The sequence below is a fragment of the Oratosquilla oratoria genome, chromosome 23 (genome assembly GCF_046742065.1).
Source record: "Oratosquilla oratoria isolate Oo_2021 chromosome 23, ASM4674206v1, whole genome shotgun sequence".
Taxonomy (NCBI): domain Eukaryota; kingdom Metazoa; phylum Arthropoda; class Malacostraca; order Stomatopoda; family Squillidae; genus Oratosquilla; species Oratosquilla oratoria.
In genome coordinates, this window is record NC_134799.1 from 2,284,004 (window position 1) to 2,305,787 (window position 21,784).

Genomic DNA, 21,784 nt, shown 5'->3' on the forward strand with positions numbered 1-21,784 from the left:
ACTTAATGCTTTAGCAGGTAGATTAGACATCATTATAACTGACCACAGATCATTTTTCCATTTCAATTGTTTAGCCATAATTTCAAATGTTGAAAAGAACCTCTCTGGTTCATTCTCATTGAATTTAGGGACGAATGTTCGGGCATCGGCTATTTTATCTTCTATACTGATTTCCCTACTCAACTGATCTAATTGAAGTTCACGTACTTCAAGTTGTTTTTCCTTTAACAGTACCATATCCACTAATATGCTCGACAATTGTAATTCTGATTGGTCTTCGATGTTTTCCATTTGTAGTTTCATTTTTCCATTTTCATTAAGTCTTCCAATGTGTTTTAGTAATGACTCTTTGGCTGCTCTACCTACATCGTAATCCCTTTCTTTTGCCTCAGGAAACTCTTTGAAGTTCTGTTTATCCATTTTATATTTAGCCATGCTAACTGACCGATGAGCTTGTAAACAAACGCGGAAAAAACGCACTTTTTTATAGATCAATCACAGTGTTTATCGCTCGATACTTTAGATTTGTGAATAGAAATGCACCTAACTTTTTGTCATACACCACTTATTTTGATTATCCATACACACACGCAATATCTCACTCTGACAAGAATAGAAAAATATTCCGGACAGTCAGGGCCCCACTTTATGTTACGATTCTGGGGTCTTTACAGAATCACTTGGCCAGTATCATTCTTAGAAGCACGCCTTTTTAGTTTTTGACCTGTAATTTTTCCCTTCCTTATTTGTCGGATTTCTTTTCCTATCTTATCAAGGAAAGAGATATACACATGGTTACAATTGTATCCATTGTAACTCACACTTATTTACAGCGTCTTATTGCGGGATGAGATGAAATGTGCGTATGCGAGCGAGGTTTTTTGTTTTTTGGCGGGCGAGGTGGCACTCAACCTTCTCATAGAAGCACGTATGAATGCCACATAGCACTTAATATATAATTATTACACACAAACTTTCCTATTTACGTGGACTCAGACATATCTCTCACTTTTTATTGTGCGTAAGGAAGACTTACAAACGTTTTCGTCTACCTATCTATTTTTCTGTCGTCGTAACTGGTAAGCACTTTTTTTGGTGCCATCTTCCATTTGTCCTCTGAGCTGGTGTTTTTGGCGCGAACATGTCCGCATCCTATGTTATGTTTGGGAAGCTTAGCCTGGAAATCTTGGTGACAAATCCGATGCAGAGGTTTTTACTTTAATATTATCTACTATAACTATATTCTATTTTTTTTTACCCATTTCTAGGCATTTCTCTTATCCATTACATATAACACGACAATAATCCATTTGAAGTGTATGTGGGTGCAAACAGTTTTTCTGTTGGGAGTTAATTACGTAGGTCTACACACAAGTATGGCAGGAAGTGATAAACTCCCAACTTGCAACATACAGTATACTCCCCCCTCGAGAGTGGAGCGTCAGAGAAGAAAGTCTTTAGTAATAGTAAAAATCAGATTTATCGTGGAACCTAACGGTCCTGTCTGCACGAGTTGTGTATGGAAGAGCGGAAGTATTAGGGTGGGAGGGAGCGGAAGATATGATATGATAATGGTGGCCAAGGTCATTGGCATACCTGTATATTTAGACCTTGATTGGCATCAGGTGTGGGTGGTATGGGATTCGTTGTGTGTTCGAGTTTCTTCGACTAAAAACATAGGGGCGTTGGCTCGCCGTCTATATCTTTATAGAGAGCGGCGCCAATGGCTAGGCTTGAACTGTCAGTTTTAGCAAGAAATTTAGAGTAAAAGGCAGCAACGGGGTTTGTGGTCAAGAAATAGGGTAACTGTATGTCCAATGAGAGTCCTGAAATGCAAAACTGCGAGATAAGCACCTAATAAGCACTTAACCACACTACTTGCCACATGTATCGTGATATATTATATATCTAGTAATTGTTCTATATGTAGTAGTTATTCCCCATGTAGTAAGTGTTTTACGTGGCCATTAGGTAATTATTTGTTCTATATATATGTTCTATACATATAAAACAATTGCGTAATGGTTACATAAAACAATTATTACATAAAAAAGAATTACTACATATAGAACAGTTAGTACATATAACATGACACTGCTTGTGATATATAATGTGAAAATGTGTAGTAATTCTCTCTACTTCTAGTTATTATATGTTATTCTTCTCCTTATTTTATATGTAACACTCCTTTATTGTATATGTAGTACTTAATCTCAATATATAGTAAATGTTTTATGTAAGTAGTCTTTGTAGTAATTTACATTTCGTAACCGGTCAACGTGTAGACAAATGACGCATGGGGAGCGGTTACGCAGTGTAGACTAAGTAGACTTCTTACATAAAACATTTACTATATAATGAAATGAAGTACTACATATACAATAATGGAGTAGGCTATTACATACACAATAAGGAGAATAATGACATATAGGCCTACTAGCTATAAGTTAGAGAAGAATTACAACGTGTGTGTTCTGACAGATTTGTGTTCCTATATCTTTAACGTGATTTTCCATGGAAAGGAATTTGGTTACTGTATGCAGGTGTCCTGCTGGGGGTGGATATTGGTGCATCCTCTCCTTGTTCTCAGTGCTACATTCCGCTGTGTTTGTAAATTGTGTTTAATTTCATCATTATTAGGTACCATGCCATGGAAGCATGTTCTAGTGTGGTTTTTATGAAAAAAAAAAAAAAAAAATACAGTTGGTCATTAGAATTTATTTTTGTTGTCCACAACCAATGCTTGTGATGGCTTTAATAGATTTGTTTTCTTGTTTATCTTTGCTGTCAGGTCTTTGATTTGTGGGCTGAATGTCATATAAGTATCAAATAGTATGCCCAGGAATTTTGGATTCTTTTGTGGAATGGCTTGGCCATTGAACTTTCATATATATATATATATATATATATATATATATATATATATATATATATATATATACATATATATATACATATATATATGGTGTCCACTGCCCTTTAGAAATATTATGTGTACATATATATATATGTGTACATATATATATATACACATATATATATACACATATATATACATATATATACATATACATATATATACATACATATATATATACATACATATATACACACATATATATACATACATATATATATACATATATATGCATATATATATATATATATATATATATATATATACATATATATATGTATATATATACATATATATATATACATATATATATATACATATATATACATATATATATATACATATATATATATATATTATATATATATATATATATATATATATATATTATGGGTGGATCAGTATTTGGTGGATCATTTATGAAGACTGAGGTTGAGCAGTATTGCACCTTGACAGAATACAATGTATAATCTTTTTATACCTGAGGTTTGGCTGTTGTTTTCTGTGTAAGTTGTGTTGTATTTTGTTGTGTAATTTCCCATTGAATAAATCAGGGACCAATGGCAATGATGGGTATCTGCTAGTGATGGTCTTGAAAGGTGGATATCAGAGAGAATCATAGCCATTTTCAAAACCTGTCAACCCTCTCACCTCCATCTACAGGTGCACGGGGCTGGCTTTTGGTGTCTGGATTGGGCCCGTGATCTCTGTTAACTTCAACCTATTTCCATCTATTCATGTGAAAAGAACTGATATCAGTGGATGCTTTCCTCTTACTACTTTCATTCTGATGACAAAAAAAGTTCCACACTAATAGAACACAGAAGACAATCCAGTGTTTCTTTCCAGAGAGATCAAGGAGAGTACTTGAGGACTGTTGCAATCCACAGTGTAGCTATGGGTTTCCAATTAGTGAAATTGTAGACAACATTCATTATCATTACTCAGTTATTCATGGTCTTTTTGTATTTTTGCCCATTTCCACTACATAGCATTTTTTGGTATTGAGGTTCAGTTCTACATTTAACCTCATTTCTATATCCTATCTAGAGCATTCTTCATTTTTCATTCTCCTCGTGATATTTGCATTATCTGCAGACATGTTTGTGTCGCCTGGCACTCCTTCCACTTGTCATTTAAGTAAATCAATAACATTACAGATACCAGCACTGACCTATGTGGAACTGCTAATCATTCCCTTCAATCTTGACATCTTACCTTTTGGTATAACCTCATGTGCTTCAGACATTTATTGTCATGAAAACACATGAATTTAAGATTTATATACAAACTATACTCCTAAGTTGTGCAATTATGTGAAACGTCTACATGAAGTTCTGCACCATCCAGCATTTTTAATCCACAATTCCACAAGAAAAGGACTTCAGAGAATGATTTAAAGAGCATGATGGAAGCAATAATGATAACAAAATCAAGTTTCACTGACTGGAAACCCGTGGCTGGCAACAGTCCTTAGACTATCATATAGATCTTCCTGGGAAGAAGATGTGGACTGTTGTCTTTGTTGTATTAGTGAGGGATAGTTTCTCTATCACTGGCTAATAGTAGTAGGGTGGGAGCATGCCACCTAATAGCTCTCCTTGTACAAAAAGTTGGACGAAATATAACTGAAGTTGGTAGAGAGAGATCAGCCCCTTGGGGTTACACTTTTCCAGATGGTAGAGAAGGTATGACAAGTTTTGAAAATAGACAGCAGGAACACCACTTTCAGGTACTTATCATCGGTCCCATGATTTATGCAATGTGAAGTGAAACAATTACAAGAGCAAAAGTTATGCAATGTGAAGTGAAACAATTACAAGAGCAAAAGAGGAATTGCTGGTCACAGACAATTTGAAACTGAACAAACACTTCAGGAAGATTGTGGCAAAGATATACAGATTGCTGTTGAACATAAGTGGCTTTTTTGCCACAAGGACTGAGAGATGATTAAGAAATTAATTGCAAACCTAATTTACCTCAGATTAGCAAATGCAGCAGTGGTGTGGTCTGCACAAAACGAAGGTAAAATTAGAATATATAAAAAACAGCTTTCTATACACATATCAGCTTTGGAACAATATAAAAAAGATAGTCCAATCTAAAATCACAAATTTAATTAAGGTTAAATTCAACTGAGAAATAGAGATAGAACCCCATGAGTATAGCTACTTTCTTATATATTACAATTAGGAAAATACATCACAGACTTTCAATGTTGCTTTATAGCTGAGTCTATTGGGAAAGAGCACAGAATACATTAGTACAGAATATGCAACACAAATATACCAAAAAAGAACAAGAAAAAGCAAATACTGGGTAAAGGATCAGCATGTGAATACTTAATATTCATCAATGCTACTCACAAGACAGGTTATCAAAATCACCTAATTAACAGCTCAGATATGTAACATCTTCAATCTTGAGTTCAGAGATGCAGAACATTAAGACCCTAGTTAACAGAACCATATCCAATAGATTACCATGTGGCAATACTACACATAGAAGAAGATGGTGAAGTACCTACAACAAGAGGTATGTAGCTATGGCTGAAGCTGTCACCTTTGACCTATGCCCAACTAAGTGAATGCAAGACCAGCATGCTTCTGATTGCACCACCAGCACAAGAAACTACTTATACCCCATAGACAATTTTAATGAACCCATCATCTGAGGTAACCCTCAGGCATAAGTACACAACCCAATTCCCTTAGGATGTTGGGAAACAGATAAACTTATAAACTGTTAACAGGTAGCAGGGATGTCTCCTGCTGCTCACCTTCCAACTGCTTGTCAGCAAGTTGGGTATCCACAGTCTGCATGGAATTGAGAGAGCAACCTACTAACCTTATACCTCAAACCTCAATACCCTTGTGCCTTTGATGCACCATGCTTTTATATCCAAAATGCATCAGAAGTTGAGGACATTACATAATTAGGTATTGTGATTCTCATAAGTATTCTAAGACTATATAAATTCAGAGGTACAATAGCAGCTTTTCGCTACATGGATGGGCAAAAAAAAAAAAAAAAAGTATGCAGCAGTGGTTTGGCCCCAAGTCCCAACACAAAAATAGATTTAAATAAGACCAATACAAAGAGTAGCATCCAGATTGGTCCCCAGCCTAATAGACAAACTGTATATGAAAAGAATAGAAATAACTGGAACTGCTTCAATGAGAAGGAAGGGAGAAATGACAATGACTGTAGTGTTTGGATTAATGAAGTGAGTGGACAAAATTGGCAGAGACTCTTCTTATGGGATGGGAAAGTAACACAAAGTCATAAGGAAAATCTGAAAACAGTAGGGTACCTGAAAGATTTCAAGAAACAGTTTTCTATATTAATATGTCAACTTTTGGAATATTTTCAAAAGGGAAATAATCCAATCAGAACCAAAAAGCAAATTTAAAGCTAAGTTTGATTAATGGAGTCAAAGAGACAGGAGCTCATAAATGTATTTATATTTTTCTATGTGCATAGCAATTGAATGAATACATATAGCAACAAAACATATGTCAATTTCAGACATAAATAGTCACAACATGCATTGGGATTTACACGAGGAGTTTTGTATTTTGTTGCTGACAATCAGTGCTTCTATCTTTGGGGACAGTATCACACAACAAGTACTTCAGTATTCACAGAGGTGGTAAAGGAGAGACTTGAGGCAGGCAAGAGAATAGAGGAATAGTAGACACTGAAAGTGATCAGCATTCTTCTTTGAGAAGAAATTAATCTCTAATCATGAAAGAATGTTGAGTCACTGTTCCATGAGGGTGTCACTAAAATTTTGACTGCATAAAGCTTATACTGTCAATACCACATACAGGATACACACAGACAGGTACATGCACAGAGAGAATAAAGGGATGCCAGAGCCTCTGTCCTTGTTCTTCTTCATATTAAAAGTGCCCATTTAGTCAAAATTAGAAAATATACTTCAATAGAAGATGCATTAAAACACATTTTTCAAAAATTGATTCCACTACTACTAAATCGGTATATTCTATAGACTATATAACTCCCCTAAAACTTTGAAAATGTTAGGTGACTGTCTTTTTATTCCACTGAGCCCCAGCCTCTGGAAGTTTGTTTGTCACAGCACAAAAAAAAGGATGACAAGCAATACAATAAATTGTGTGCACAACTCAAGAAATGGAAGTAAACACTATTGTTTAGTTGCTATTGCTTAAAAAACAAAGTTAGTACTGTCAAATTAATTTGATTTTTTCATTTTAATGAAATGCAAGTTAAAGACAACCACAAACAAATTCCATTTGGGAGTCTTAACTTTAAGTGCCCTGTGATTGAATCAGGTACCAAACTTTGGTGAGCATGGTTTCATATTGATGCATTAATTTACCTTTGTGCATATTGGTTCTGTGATGATATCCCCAGACAATGAATGAAACTTAGACTACATGCATGATATATCCAACATGCTTGTAGTGTGCTGTTGGACCTTGGTCAACACCACATTTACAGTGAGGCTCTTGAATCATGCCAGATTTATCAACACAAGTCTACTGTAAAGTGTAAGACACTGATTTCTTCAACTTGGCCCAAATGACCTCTTCAGAGTTATTTTGTATCCAAGATAACAGCTGGTTATTGGCAACAAAGTACAAATATATCTCAGCCCAAACAAACCCAGGAAAAAGAGTCTAAGTCTTGATGATTTGTTGCTCTTAGATCAATCAATTAATTTCTTCCTCCAGGTCTCTTGCAAAAGACCTACAGCTCCCAGGTGACTGACAACAATCACCAGATTGGCCAGTAACTCATTCAAGGAAGAAATGTTATGTTTTTATTTGGGTATGGCTAGAATGGGGCAGTATAGGAAGAAGTGTTCAGTGTTTTGTATATGATGATTGCATCAGGCAGTTTGTTTATGTGTTGGTATTGTTTTAGTGCTTGATGGTGACCTGAATGTAGTTGTGCTAATTTGGTTTTTGCTTCTCTAAGGAGGAACTTGTAAGTTATTCTTTGATGTATAACTAAACTTGAATATATCGTACTGACATACAATAAATGCAAGAGTGGAATACATCATACTGACATACATAGCTAATGCAAAAGCATAAAGAGAAATCCATGATTATAGTACAACAATAACTAAAATAATATCATAGTGATAATCATTGCTTCAAGTTTCACTAAATGGAAATCCAAAACTCCAGAGTAGCAGGCAGTGGTCCTTGGGGTCTCCCATTGATTCCTGTGGGGAAGATGTGTTGATTTGCTGTTTGTGTTTTATTAGGATGGGACTGTTCCTGTGTTACCAATATAGTAGCAGGAGGGGAACAATTATCAGTTGTCAATATCTTGATATGAAAAAGTAAAGGAAATACAAAATTGGTAGAATCCCAGGGCCAGTCCTGGGACTAAGTGTCAGGCCCTTGGTACTGCATCTCCAGTAGGAGGTGATGAAGGTGTTGAAAGGTTTTGAAGATGGGTGGCAGGGAAATCATTTATTTTTACATCTGTCTTGCAGGACCCCCACTTGCACCCACTATTGGTCCCATCAGTTGAAATATAACTGAGCTTAATCTTTATATTTATTTTGTTGGCTACCCACATTGCATTAGATAAGAAATTCAAACATTATCATCATGCAGTAATGTTTAAAGTGATGTTTTGTACTGGATATTAATGTGATAGTGCTGCTGATTTATCATCATTTTACATCATTGCTTGTTCACGTAGCTTTTGAGTCACTAGGCTAGACATTCTGTTTTCTAGCTCTATTTCATTTCTCTCTCTTTGCTTCCTAGTACATCTCATCTACCTTTTGTAGTTACCGGTACATTTACCCAGTATTATGAGTATGTGGTTCTTTTATTTGCTTCTATTCCATTTCCTTTAGTATGCACTTAATCAAGTGCATATGACTAAATTTGTATTTTATGTAGTTGTACTAATGTAAGGAGCAAAGCTTATGGGGTCTTACCTCCTTTCCCTTAACCATCATACATAAATTTTAATTTGCTTATAGTTTTAGCTTGAGCTATATCAACTTAGAGGTGTTCCCATAATCTTGTAGTTTTCCCTTGCCTCAGACCAGGAAACCTCTGTTTTATCCATTCCCTTTAATGATCTGAATACTACTATCAAGTCACTTTTTTCTCTCAGTGATGGTGGGCTGAATATTTTTAGTCTTTCTTCATGTTTTTTTCTGCAGGGCAGGGAACCAATTTGGTTACTACTCTGTTCTCTTAATCTTGTACTTACCTAGTTGTAATATACGGGAGGGGAGCTATGCTCGTGGTGACCTGTCTTTGTATCTCTCCGCATCAAGTTTTATCTTAAAATCTTGTATAGTGTTAGCACATACTGTTTTGTTGTCTAATTTGTTCCATGTATTTATCGCTCTGTGTGGGAAACTGTTCCTTTTCAAGTTTTTTCTATAACTCTCCTTTTTCAATTTTTTTCCGTGTCCTCTTGTTTTACCGTTTTCCCACACTAATAGGTCATTCCTGTCTAAAACTTCCATTCCTTTCATTATTCTGTAGATAGTTAGCAAATCTCCTCTTTCTCTTCTTTGTTCCAGAGTTGGTAGGTTCAATTTGGATAGTCTTTGCTCATATGTTAGTTCGGCGAGTGTCGGTGCTAGTTTGTGTAAACAGGTATGTGTGTATTTAGTTATATTGTCACCATTTTTTATCTCATACCAGCAAGTTCTTTTTATCCATTTTTCAGGCCTTTTTCTGAACTAAATATCATTATCATGTCCCCTTTCTTTTTTTTCACTTTTCCAATGTTGAAAGCCCTAGTTTTTCAGTCTTTCTTTGTATATCTTGTCATTTAGACATGGCTTAATTTTGGTTACTGCCCTTTGTATTCTATTTTTCTTTAGCTGCGGTGACCACACCATCACTGCATATGTCTGGGACAAATCAAATTTTCAACGATTTTCTTCATCATGTCCTTTACTAGTAGTGAAATGTCACTCGTATATCTTTTATAGCATACTATAAGTCTCTTCTTTTATTTTCCTTTATATGGCTTTCTGGTGATAGATCATTCCTGAAGGACCAATGATGGATATCTGCATGAGATGGTCCGACAAGATAGACAGCAAAACTGACCAATTTCAAAACCTGTCAACTCTCATCAGCCCTGAGGGGCTGACATTTGGTCTCCCGACTGGACCCAAGGTCTCTGTCAACTTCAGTGGTGTTTATTACACTTTTTCACACATGGGGATGACAACTGGCAACTGCTCTCCTCTTCCTACCACTTTGAGTCAGTGACAGAAACACTCCCTCATTGATACAACACATACAGTCCATAGTTTCTTCCCAGAGAGATCTGTGGGAGGTTCTAAGGACTGTTGGCAATCACTGTGGGGGCTGTGGGTTTTTCACTTAGTAAAACTCAAGGCAACAGTTGATTGACTGAAATAATTCCTGAATAAAATCCTATAGTCCTTTTCCTCCTGTACATTTCCTATTAATTTATTTCCCATTTTGTATTATTCCATTGGTCTTCTTTTTTCACTTTGGCCCAGTTCAGTTTTCCTTTTATTGAAATTCAATTTCCACTCCTGGCTTCCAGAGCTGGGCGTGTTCCTTGATGTGTCCCTAGGTGTATTCCTTGGTGTCCTTACTATACTGTATATGTGTCAGATAGGACACTGTGGAATGCACTGAAGAACACGCCCAGCTCTGCTGGCTTTATTCATAAACCTTATCTAGGTCTTCCTGTAACAGTTTGCAATCCTCCTCATTCTTCATCTCTTTCATGATTTTTGTATCATCATGTCATTTATATACAATAGGAACATTACAGGTGACAGAACTGACCCCTGTGGTACCATAGTAGCCACTCTTCTCCTGTTAGACTTTTCTTGTGCACTACTGTTCTCATGTCAATCACATAAAAAGTCTTTTACCCATTTCAATGTGTACCCTCTAATGACTCCTATGTTTTCCAACTTCCATATCAATCTCTTGTGTGGCACTTTGTCAAATGACTTTTCCAAAGAATGTACAAGTAGCCCATGTACAGCTGTGGTTCCAGGTGTCTGGATAGTAAAATGGCAATGCAGGAAATGTATGTATATGAGTACATACTACAAATCAGGCAGTATAACTTTGTTTATTTTTGTACATGAATTTTGTAGACTCTGTCTCCTTCATAGGAACTCCACAGCATCCAGAAAGCCAGTGATATGGGCTGGACCCATAGACATTACTGGTTAGAAGATGGGGAGTAGGTGCTGGACGTCTACTCTTCTTAGCAGGTAAATATGGGGAGGTTGTAAAAGGTGACCCAGCCGAAAGGGTCCCTCAGTGAGAGTGAAGAAAGATGGATTCTTTGTAGGCATGAGGCAAGAGTTGCCTTATTCCACAGTAGTAGCCCCCAGTTGCCACCAGTTATGTTCTGTTGGTTACAACACTAAAGCTGTTTAGAAGTGAAATGCTCGATTCTACCTCTAGATTGTGTGCATGATGAGTTGGCACTGTTGACTGGTGGCTGGGAAAGATTGCCCTTTCGAAAGAATAGAAGATAAGGGATGGCCTGCATGGGTTCTTACCATCAGTATATTCACTTGCTGTTTGTATGTTTCTGTGTTTATTTTTATGTTACTAGTCATGGTACTATCAATATAGGTGGAACTGATGTGAGGGAGCCAAAGTATCCTGTTGCTTCATAACCCTGGCTGTCCTGCTTCATGTGTCATACCATAATATACATCATGATTTTATGAACCATTTATCCCATGTGTATAATATATTCAAATCACATATAATATTACTGGTATGCATATAATTGTTGTGAACAAATGTTACAACACACAAAAGGCTGCATATGGAGAATGATGTACAGGGTACGTAGTGGTGGTAGTGAATGTGAAATGTGAAGTATTGCAACCACACATTTCCAATTGAAACCCTTTATTATGGTGACATTTTGTGTGTTTTTTTTGGCATTGGCCATATAATTTTGTTTAACTACAAGGTGGACTCCTGACTTCTGGGTCTAAATTCTTCAACATGTGGAAAATGGGAGGAGAAGAGATCACTAGCACCATTGCATTGATTATTAACCTTTTTGCTGCTGTTGAAGTATACATATGTATAGTCTGGCTGCCACCAGGCAATTTTATTCAATATTCAATTGAGGGATACCCATCCAACCAAAAGGGTAAATAATCTTGATTAACTCTTTCACTGTTACTAATGACTTATATATGTGTTCTGGCTGTCAACAGGTGATTTTATGCAGCTATGAGAAACCTGTGCAGTCAGAAGGTGGATGTTGTAGTTATCAGTAGCCCCATGGTCACTTACGAGTGCCTGGAGAGGCTGTGCAGCATATTGTTGCCAAAAGTATTGTGGTATTCATCACATTTAGCAAATATAACTGACGCAATATTTTCTGCACTTTATCGTGACTGGCAGCACAGATAGATAAAAGGATGTGTAGATGAATATAGCAGATACAGGGATTAATGAATAGATGGACAGATCTATAATTTTTGTCAACCATCTGGAGCCCACTGCTGAGTGAAGGCCTCTCTCAACCTCTTCCATGACACATCATTCCTACAAACTGTTTCATTACTTCATCCTATGCCTGATCCCATACTGCACTTACATCTCTCAGCATCTAACCAGAAGACACTTGTTCCATCTATTATCCTTCCTCAATAACCTCCATTTTTACTCCTTTATACCCAGTATACTGTACTTCACTATGGTATCTCTTACACTTTTCCATTTTTCCATTGCTGTTCTTAGCAGTGACCTCTCTATTGGTCTCACTTTTCATCCATTCCTTCAGTTTTTAAGGTTGACATCTGCAGCCATAGCAAGGAGTATCTATGGGTTTCTAACTTTGCGTTTCAAATATAAAGATAGCTTCTCATAGTATTCTTATATTTATCATGTATACATTTTCCACCCAATTGTGATAACTCTTTTAATCTAATTCTCACAATTTTTGTCGGTTTCAGCATTTTACCTGAATGATTATAATCTTCAACTTTTTCAATACCTTCACCATCAATTATATCTGCTTTCCTTTAAACTTTTAGAGTTGCATATCATGTTTTACTCTTATTCATCAATTTCAACTCTCCTTATTGAAATAACTGAGCATGTCTTGCAAGTTTTCAGCTGCATCTGAGAGAAGAACAATATCATTTGTAAGTCTCAAGTGATTAAAATATTCTCCATTAGTATTGAATTTTCATTTCCCAAATGAATTCGCTGAAAAATACTGGGATACATTACTTCTGTGAAAATGTATTGCCCAGTTTTACTGCTTTTTTATGTTTATATACTGTATATATATATATATATATATATATATATATATATGATATATATATATATATATATATATATATATATATATATATATATATATATATATATAGAGGGTGGTGGATGGAAGGGTGGTAGATAGAGCGTTGATGGATTATGTAGTGGTAAATAGGACTATGATAGGAAGAGTTAATAAGGATGTACATGTGCTAAGGGGAGAGGGTGGGGGAATATCAGATAATTTTTTGGTGGAAGGTAAGTTGAGAGTAGAGGATAGATGGAGATAGAGGAAAGGGACAAAAGGTAGGGAGGTGCTTAGAGAGAACTCCTTAAAGGAGAAGGAGTACAAGAAGCTGAAGGAGGAGTGGGAGGGAGTGAAGGATAGAGTAGAGCTAGGTGTGGAGGAGGAATGGGGATGGTTTAAGAAGGGAGTCACAAAGTGTGCAAGGATGGTGTGTGGAACAAGAAGGACAGGAGGAAATAGAAGGAAGGGTAGTGAATGGTGGGATGAGGAAACAAAGAAGGTTGTAGAAGAGAAGAAGCGAGCTTTCACAGATTGGTTACAAAATAGGACGAGGGAGTCATATGAGAGGTACAAAGAAAAGAAAAGAGAAGTAAAGCAAAAGGTAAAGGAGGCAAAGAGGAGAGCAGATGTGAAATGGGGTAAGAGTATGACAGAAATTTTTGAAAGTAATAAAAAGATGTTTTGGAAAGAAATTAAGAGAGGAAGAGGAGGCGAATCAAGTAGAGAAGAAAAGGTAAAAGGTGCAGATGGAGAGATGATAATGGAAGAGAAGACAGTAAGGGGAAGATGGGCAGAATATTTTAGGGAGTTGCTAAATGTGAAGGAGGATAGGGAGGAAAAGATAGTTGCAGTGGGAAATGCTAAGAAAATGAGAGTGATGAGTGAGGAAAATGGAGGAGAAAAAAGGAAGGATGAAGTGAAGGCAGTTGTTAAGATGATGAAAGCAGGTAAGGCACCTGGTCTGGATGGATGCCATGCAAAATGTCTAAAAAAAGGAGGCACAGTGATGGTGGATTGGCTGGTGAGGTTATTTAATGTTTGCTGGAGAGAGGGTAGAGTGCCGGAGGACTGGAGGAGTGCCTGTATAGTTCCACTTTACAAGGGAAAAGGAGACAAGTGTGAATGTAGTAGTTTCAGAGGGATTAGCTTGTTAAGTGTAGTTGGGAAGGCTTATGGGAGGATCTTGACTGAGAGGATTAGGAGAGGAACAGAGGGAGTAATTGGTGAGGAACAGTGGATTTAGGACAGGTAGAGGTTGTGTAGATCAGATCTTTGTGGTAAGACAAATATGTGAGAAAGCTATAGGAAAGGGGAAGGATGTTTTTTGGTCTTTTATGGATCTGGAAAAGGCTTACGATAGGGTAGACAGAAAGGCACTGTGGGAGGTTATGCAGATATATGGGATAGGAGGAAAGCTTCTAGGAGCTGTCAAGAGTTTTCATGAGAGTAGTAGAGCTTGTGTCAGGATTAGAAATGGAGAGAGTGAGTGGTTCGAGGTAAAGGTGGGACTTCGTCAGGGATGCGTTATGTCGCCCTGGCTGTTCAATTTATACATGGATGGGGTAGTGCGAGAGGTAAATACAAGGGTAGTGGGCCAGGGATTGGAGATGGTTGAAGAAAATGGAAAAAAAGTGGGAGGTGAGCCAGCTGTTGTTTGCTGACGACACTGCGCTTGTGGCAGGATTGGAGGAGGGACTGAGGAAGTTAGTGACAGAGTTTGGGAGAGTATGTGATAGAAGAAAGCTAAAGATAAATATGGGTAAAAGTAAGGTGATGAGATGTACAATGGGTGAAAGTGGCAGTAAACTGGAAGTGAGCATTAAGGGAGAGCAACTGGAGGAAATGGATAGTTTTAGATACTTGGGTGCAAATGTGGCAGGAAAAGGTGGAGTGAAGGTGGAGGTAGAATGTAGATTGAGAGAAGCAAGTAAATGCTTTGGTGGATTGAAGAGTGTAATGAGGAATAGACATTTGGGAATGGATGCTAAGAGGAGACTATATGAAGGAGTGATTGTGCCAACAGCACTGTATGGGGCAGAAACATGGAACATAAGAGAGGAAGAGAGAAGGAGTTTGAATGTGTTTGAGATGAGGTGTCTGAGAAGTATGATGGGGGTTACTAGGCTAGATAGAGTGAGAAATGAGGAGGTGAGGAGAAGAACAGGGGTGGAAAGGGAGTTGTGAGATAGGGTTGATGAAAGAGTATTAGGATGGTTTGGACACATGGAAAGAATGAGTGAAGAAAGACTAGTAAAAGAGGTATGGAAGGCAGATGTGGAGGGAGTGAACATGAGGGGACATCCTAGGATGAGGTGGATGGATGGGGTGAAGGGGGCTATGCGGAAGAGGGGAATGTCTATTGAGGAAGGACGGGAGAGGACAGAAGACAGGGGTGAATGGAGAATGGTTGTATATGGATGATGTTGTGATGCATGAGGTGGAATGGGCGGGGGGATGGGGGGTGAGGTAGTATGTGTGAGCAAAATTTGACGCAGCCTGAAGGGATTTCTCCCCGTCTTCTCCTTTTATGCATGGGGGGGTCGCCGATTTAATGAAGCGGCCTTGCTGTGGATGTGCTGTGTCTTGCAACACTGCTTCTGACCCAGGGCAGTGGACAAGGTGCAGGGATGACCCGTCATCCAGGAGGTGCTAAGATAAGAGGGAGGGTGGAGGGGTGTGGAGTGTATTCAGGGATGGAATGGGTGGGAATGATTTTATGCCTTTCCCTTTTTGGCTACCTCCCTTGCAAGGGGGAAAACACCTTGGTATATGTATGTATATATATGTATATATATACTGACTGCATAAATTTGCACAATTTAATATTTAAAGGACTTGAAGATACCCCCATCAACCAGAATCAAGCAGCATTCTTTTATTAAATGCTGATAATTTTTTACTTCTACTGTCCCTTTTTTCTGCTATCCTCCTTAAATCTCTCTTTTACCGACTTTTTAGCACAATGCTGTCCCAAAGGTTAGTGTTGGACAATGGTGATGAAATACTAATAATTGAAAATAAGATAAACTTTATTTAAATTGGGAGTTTTAGGATGGAACTAATAATTTTGGTGGAATTCTTAAGCAAATGCATTTACACTGCACAAATGCACATGTAAATACACATGCATTCAAGGAAAATATGTTAATTTGTATGAAATGTAACAAATGGCACAAGAAGGACACAGGGGTGAATAGAACACCCTAATAAATACATACATTGGGTACCCAGATAATGGGTTGATAGCCCTTAACTCCTGTAATACTTACTTGTCACTTTATTCCATAACATTTCTTATGATGCTTTCTATATATATATATATATATACATATAAATATATATATTCTATATATATACACAAGGTGTCACAAATAAATCAAATCTAAATATGACAGCTGGAAATTAAGGATATAGACCAAGGTGGAACTGTACATGAACTTGAAGCTAGGTATGATAAATATGAGAATAGAAGGGATACAATGAGTGTTACTCCTTTCCTGTACAGTAAAACCTCACTATACTGAACCTTGTTACACTGATTTTTGGCTATATCAACCCTAGTGAGACCTACCAATCAATCATTCAAGGTAGGTACAGTACATACTTTTGGTTGTAATGACCAAGCCTTCCCCTAATTAGTTTGATATATTGAGGGTTTACCATAACTGGTACACTGGTTGGACAGTGTGTACCAAACTTCCATCTCGTAATCCAACCCAAATGTTGATATGTGCAGAAAGTTTGATATAATAAAACCTTTGGCTATATAAAACTTTTAGCTATAACAACCAAGCTTTCCTCCCAATTGGTTTGACATATTGAGGGTTTACTGTATACTACAATTAGGTAAATACCTCAGATCATCTATAAAAGTTGTATGACATTTCTCTCCTACTATGAACAGCCAATTTGGTACATGATGGGTTGTTTCATTGGCTCAAACTTGGTCATTTCTCCTTTAATACCTATCTTTTTTAATTTCAATCCCTTTTCTCTATGTAACTCTGCATTATGGTCACAAATATGAATAACTTACAAGAAACATTGACGTGTTGAAGTTTGTGTAAACACTAAATGGTGTCTTCCAGCAAAAGAAGGTGAGGAGTATACGCCAGGAGGTGCATAGCCATCACCTTTGCCTTGGGCAGGTAACAGTCACTGCTGGGAACTGGAGAGGAGCATGGGATTCAAACCATAACTAAGCAAATACAAGACCAGTACACTTCCAATTAAACCACCAGTGCACACAGCAAAAGAAACTTATACAAAATTTGTTGCTGACTCTTGATCACAAGCGGTATTTATCTAAAATCATATTTAAGCCTCTATAAATGCTTTCATTAGTGCAGTAGTTTTTCTGACATCTTTTTCTTCCTATCACACATTTTAGTACCCCTTTTTTCAGCACTTGTGCTAACCTTATAACATTGAAATCAACCTTTTCCTGGGTTAGCTATGTGCTGAATGGGAAAGCTAAGCATCTTTCCAGAAATGGTGAAGTCTATGGGTTCTAGCCCATCTGAAAGTTGTACAATTTATATATAAAAGTAATTCCATGTCCCATAGTACTATGTACATGGAATAAGAACTTTAATTAAGAATGCCTGAAGTAACTGGTATATATTACATATCTGTATTGAGTTTAGTTAATCATATTTCACTAAAAAATTGTCCTATGTTTAAATCATAATGTGTTTTACTATGGACTAATGATCAAGTTAACTAGTACATAATACAGTATCATGTTTTTTTTTTTTTTTTTACAAAAGTTACAGAAAAGTGGGATCTCTGTATATAAATTGTTCTAGTCTCATTCATTAAGAGTTATAATGTGAATACCTTCTAAGCCTCAACCAAACTTAAAAAAAACATATAAAAATGGAATATATATAAAAATTACATAGCAAATACAGTTTGTTCATGGTTTGCTGTTCAATTTTCAGCTCATTGTGCAAATTCACTTTTCTTCAGAGAAACACTGTCATTCAATTTGTTTGTACAGTCAGACCTCATCCAACACGAGTATTAGGTTCTTTAGCCTGTCATGCAGGACAAAATTCATGTTGGGCAAATAACAGGTCTTATGGTAAAAAATAGGTTAGGTTCCCAAATCCTCTCCAGACATTGGCACACAACATGACCCTACAGGCTACTCAAATTGTGCTATCATGAATCATGGTCATGTTCAGCAAATGCCAGGATAGTTTACCTATTCGTGTAAACGTGAATTTCATGCACGGTAAAGTCACATTGGGTGAGGTCTGATAGTATATGGCAACCCCACCATATATGAAAGTTGTGAATAAGAGGGCAACTCCCCCTTTTTAATATTCTACAGGAAATCTAATATGGCACCTATATATCCAAAATTGTACCTCTGGGAGAAAGAAAGGAAAAGAGAGAGAGAAAAAAAAAGAGAAAACAAAACACAAAGAATGTAATATTTTATCTTTTTTTGGTGAACAAAATATAGACAAAAATGTCCCTTTTTTCCCAGCCACACATTAAAATATTCGTTAATAAAGAAGCATAGACTCACCTGATCAAGAAATTACACCACTTATGAGATTCTAAACCACCAATACTTTCCTCCAATCCATTTCAAAAGTGCATCATCCCATTCTTCACAATAATAATCATAGTAATAATAATAAGAACAACAACAATAATAATAATGATTGTTGCCTCAAGTTTCACTAAATGGAAATTTTGCAACCTCGTAGTAGCTGGCACTGGTCCTTGAACCCTCTCACAGATTTCTAAGAAGAAACTTTGGACTGTTGTATTGGTGTGGGACAATTTCTATATCACCAGCTGAAAGTAGTAGAGGGATGGGAGCTGTCACTAGTTGTTAGTTCTATATGTGTGAAACGATGCAAGAAATGTAGTTTAATGTTGACAGAGGTCTTGAGTCTAGTCCAGGGACTGAGTGTCAGCCCCTCAAAGCTGCACCTCCTTTTGGAAGTGTGGGGTTGACAGGTTTTTAAAATGGGCAGCTCCACTGTCCATTTTGCAAGAACTACTACTCGTAGGCACCTGTCATAGGTCGCACCATTCCTACTATCTGAATATAAACTTAATACAAGACATCTGTTCTACATATGGAAAGAAAGATATGAAAATTACTTATAAAGTTTTACTAGAATTAACTGTGCTTCAGAGATTGTATTTAAGGGAAAATCACATAAAGCCTTTATTGTACTGTAAAAAGTAAACAAAGCAAAATTAAGCAATCTACTGTCTTAATTCTTGGAGACTGACAGCCGCAAGGAAATTGTCCAGAGCCATAGGTTTAACTGTTAAATCTTACACTGAAAAGATGTGCTGTCAGCAGTGAAGTATAAAGTGTTTTGTGTCTTCTGTGTGGTGGTTGTATGTAGGACAATGTAAAATATGATCTGGTAAAAATCTATATATTCCAAAATAAATAAACTGAAAACTGGATACCTAACTCTGGTCTTATCAAAATCAAAGACCTTTTGTATGAAATAAATTCTGATGCAGAATCATAATAAAACTACTGTATACTTCAAAACATATATAATAAAAACAATAATCTATTTTCTTCTTTGTTATGATACACATGGATCAAATATTTATATGTTTTATGACTGACTAATCACATTTGCTATGAGGATTAGCAGTTTTACTAATAAGAAAAAATTAGAAATAATCTATCCCTCATAACAGCAACCTTTTTCATCTAGCATCCACATAATTGGCTCTTTCAGTTAAACAGTTAAGGAGAGGAGACAAAAAGTAAAATAGCCTGAACTGGCTGCATGGCATCATAGTTACACTTCTAACCATAGAGCAGTCGGATCCTCTTTAGAGTCTGAGATATGGGATATGATGAGTATTTTGACCAAACTCAAAATGAGTTCACAGGAACTAAATGACTGTGCCAACATCAACCAAAATGTGCCAGCACTGTTTTAGATGGATGTTTGAGGTCTTATCTGGTCCTACCCAAGCTTACTATGACAAACTAAAATAGTGGCTTGGAAGTAATAGAGTAGAGGCCTCCCCCAAGAAACAGGGCTAAGTAACTGGAATACACAATAAGTGGTTCACAGGTACATGCAGAGCACAAGAGGTATGGAAGACATAAAAGGTATGAAAGTAAGAGGAATAGGTTTGATGAATGAGGAAAGTGTAGATGTTTAAGAGGGATACATTCATGAATGCAGTTGATAAGCCCATATCGGATAAGAAGTGTAGACATGTAGAATACAGTATACTGTCCAATAATGAAGTGCACAATAAAACAAAAGCTATAAAGTGTGCTACCTTGTGGAAGCCAGGCTGAGAGAGAAGTGTGTGATATCTCCTTGATAAATTACTACATGTATGGAGGGATTACACAGGTGATAAATACAAGGATGTTTGGATGGAAGCATAGGATTAAAGGTGTCTGTGTGTAGGGGAGGAAGAATGGTAAAAGACATAAATGGAAGCCCAACAATTCATTGTTTGAAGATTATATAATAACACTGGGTAATTGGACAAAGGCTGCAGACAGTGATGTCAGCATTCTGACAAGGTGCATTTACCTATTGGTACATACATATATACCAAAGGGTTTTTCCCCCTTACTAGGTAGGTAGCCAAAATACAAAGGTATAAAATCCACTCCCACCCATTCCATTCCCATATACTCCACTCCCCTCCCTCCCTCTTATCTTGGCTTCTCCTGGATGACAGGTTATCCCTGCATTTTGCCCACTGCCCTGGGTCAGAAGTAGTGTCGCAAGACACAGCACATCCATAGCAAGGCCGCTTCATTAAATCAGTGACTTCCCTCTCTGTCCCCTCATGCAGAAATGGAGAAGACAGGGAGAAATCCCTTCAAGCTGCGTCAAATTATTTTTCACACATACTCCCTCATCCCTCACCCACTCTCTTTCATGCATCACAGCATCATCCATACACAACCATTCACCCCTATCTTCTCCCATTCTTCCTCAACAGACATTCTCCTCTTTCCCAATGCCCCTTTTATCCTATCCATCCATCTCATCCTTGGTTGCCCCCTCATGTTCACTCCTTCTACTTCTCCCTTCCACACCTTTTACTAATCTTTCTCGACTCATTCTTTCCATGTGTCCAAACCATCCCAATACTCTTTCATCAACCCTATCTCCCAGCTCCCTTTCCACCCCCATTCTCCTCCTCACCTCCTCATTTCTCACTCTATCCAGCCTATTACCTATTGGTAACTGTAGTATACAAGGAAAGAGCTAATTCTTCAATTATTATATCTCAATTTAAATTCCTCTATGGTTCCAGCATCATCTAGGACTTTCCGGGAGTTTATTCACCTGTTTGGAAAATGTATATATTTCACATCATTCAGACATGTGGTCTTTTCCAACTTGTTCCCATGACATCCCAAATCAAGAGAACTTCTCTGTCAATTATGTCCACAATGTTTTGAGGGAGAGATGGAAACAGAGTGAATGCTAAGGACCTTATGTACAGTAAATTTTTGATATACCAAATTAATCGGGGGGAAAAGGCTTGGCCGTTACAACCAAAAGTACGTATTGTACGTACATACATATT

The 21,784-nt window shown here is 37.1% G+C and overlaps 1 protein-coding gene across 1 annotated transcript in view; it reads left to right on the forward strand.

Moving 5' to 3' along the window:
- The window catches only part of LOC143037862 (uncharacterized), a 107,673-nt gene extending 95,094 nt beyond the window's left edge, over positions 1 to 12,579 (forward strand). The window contains exon 12 of the mRNA XM_076206447.1: positions 11,064 to 12,579. The gene's annotated coding sequence lies outside the window, so the exon portion shown is untranslated. The remainder of the gene's footprint in view (positions 1 to 11,063) is intronic.
- Positions 12,580 to 21,784: the final 9,205 nt, after the last annotated feature.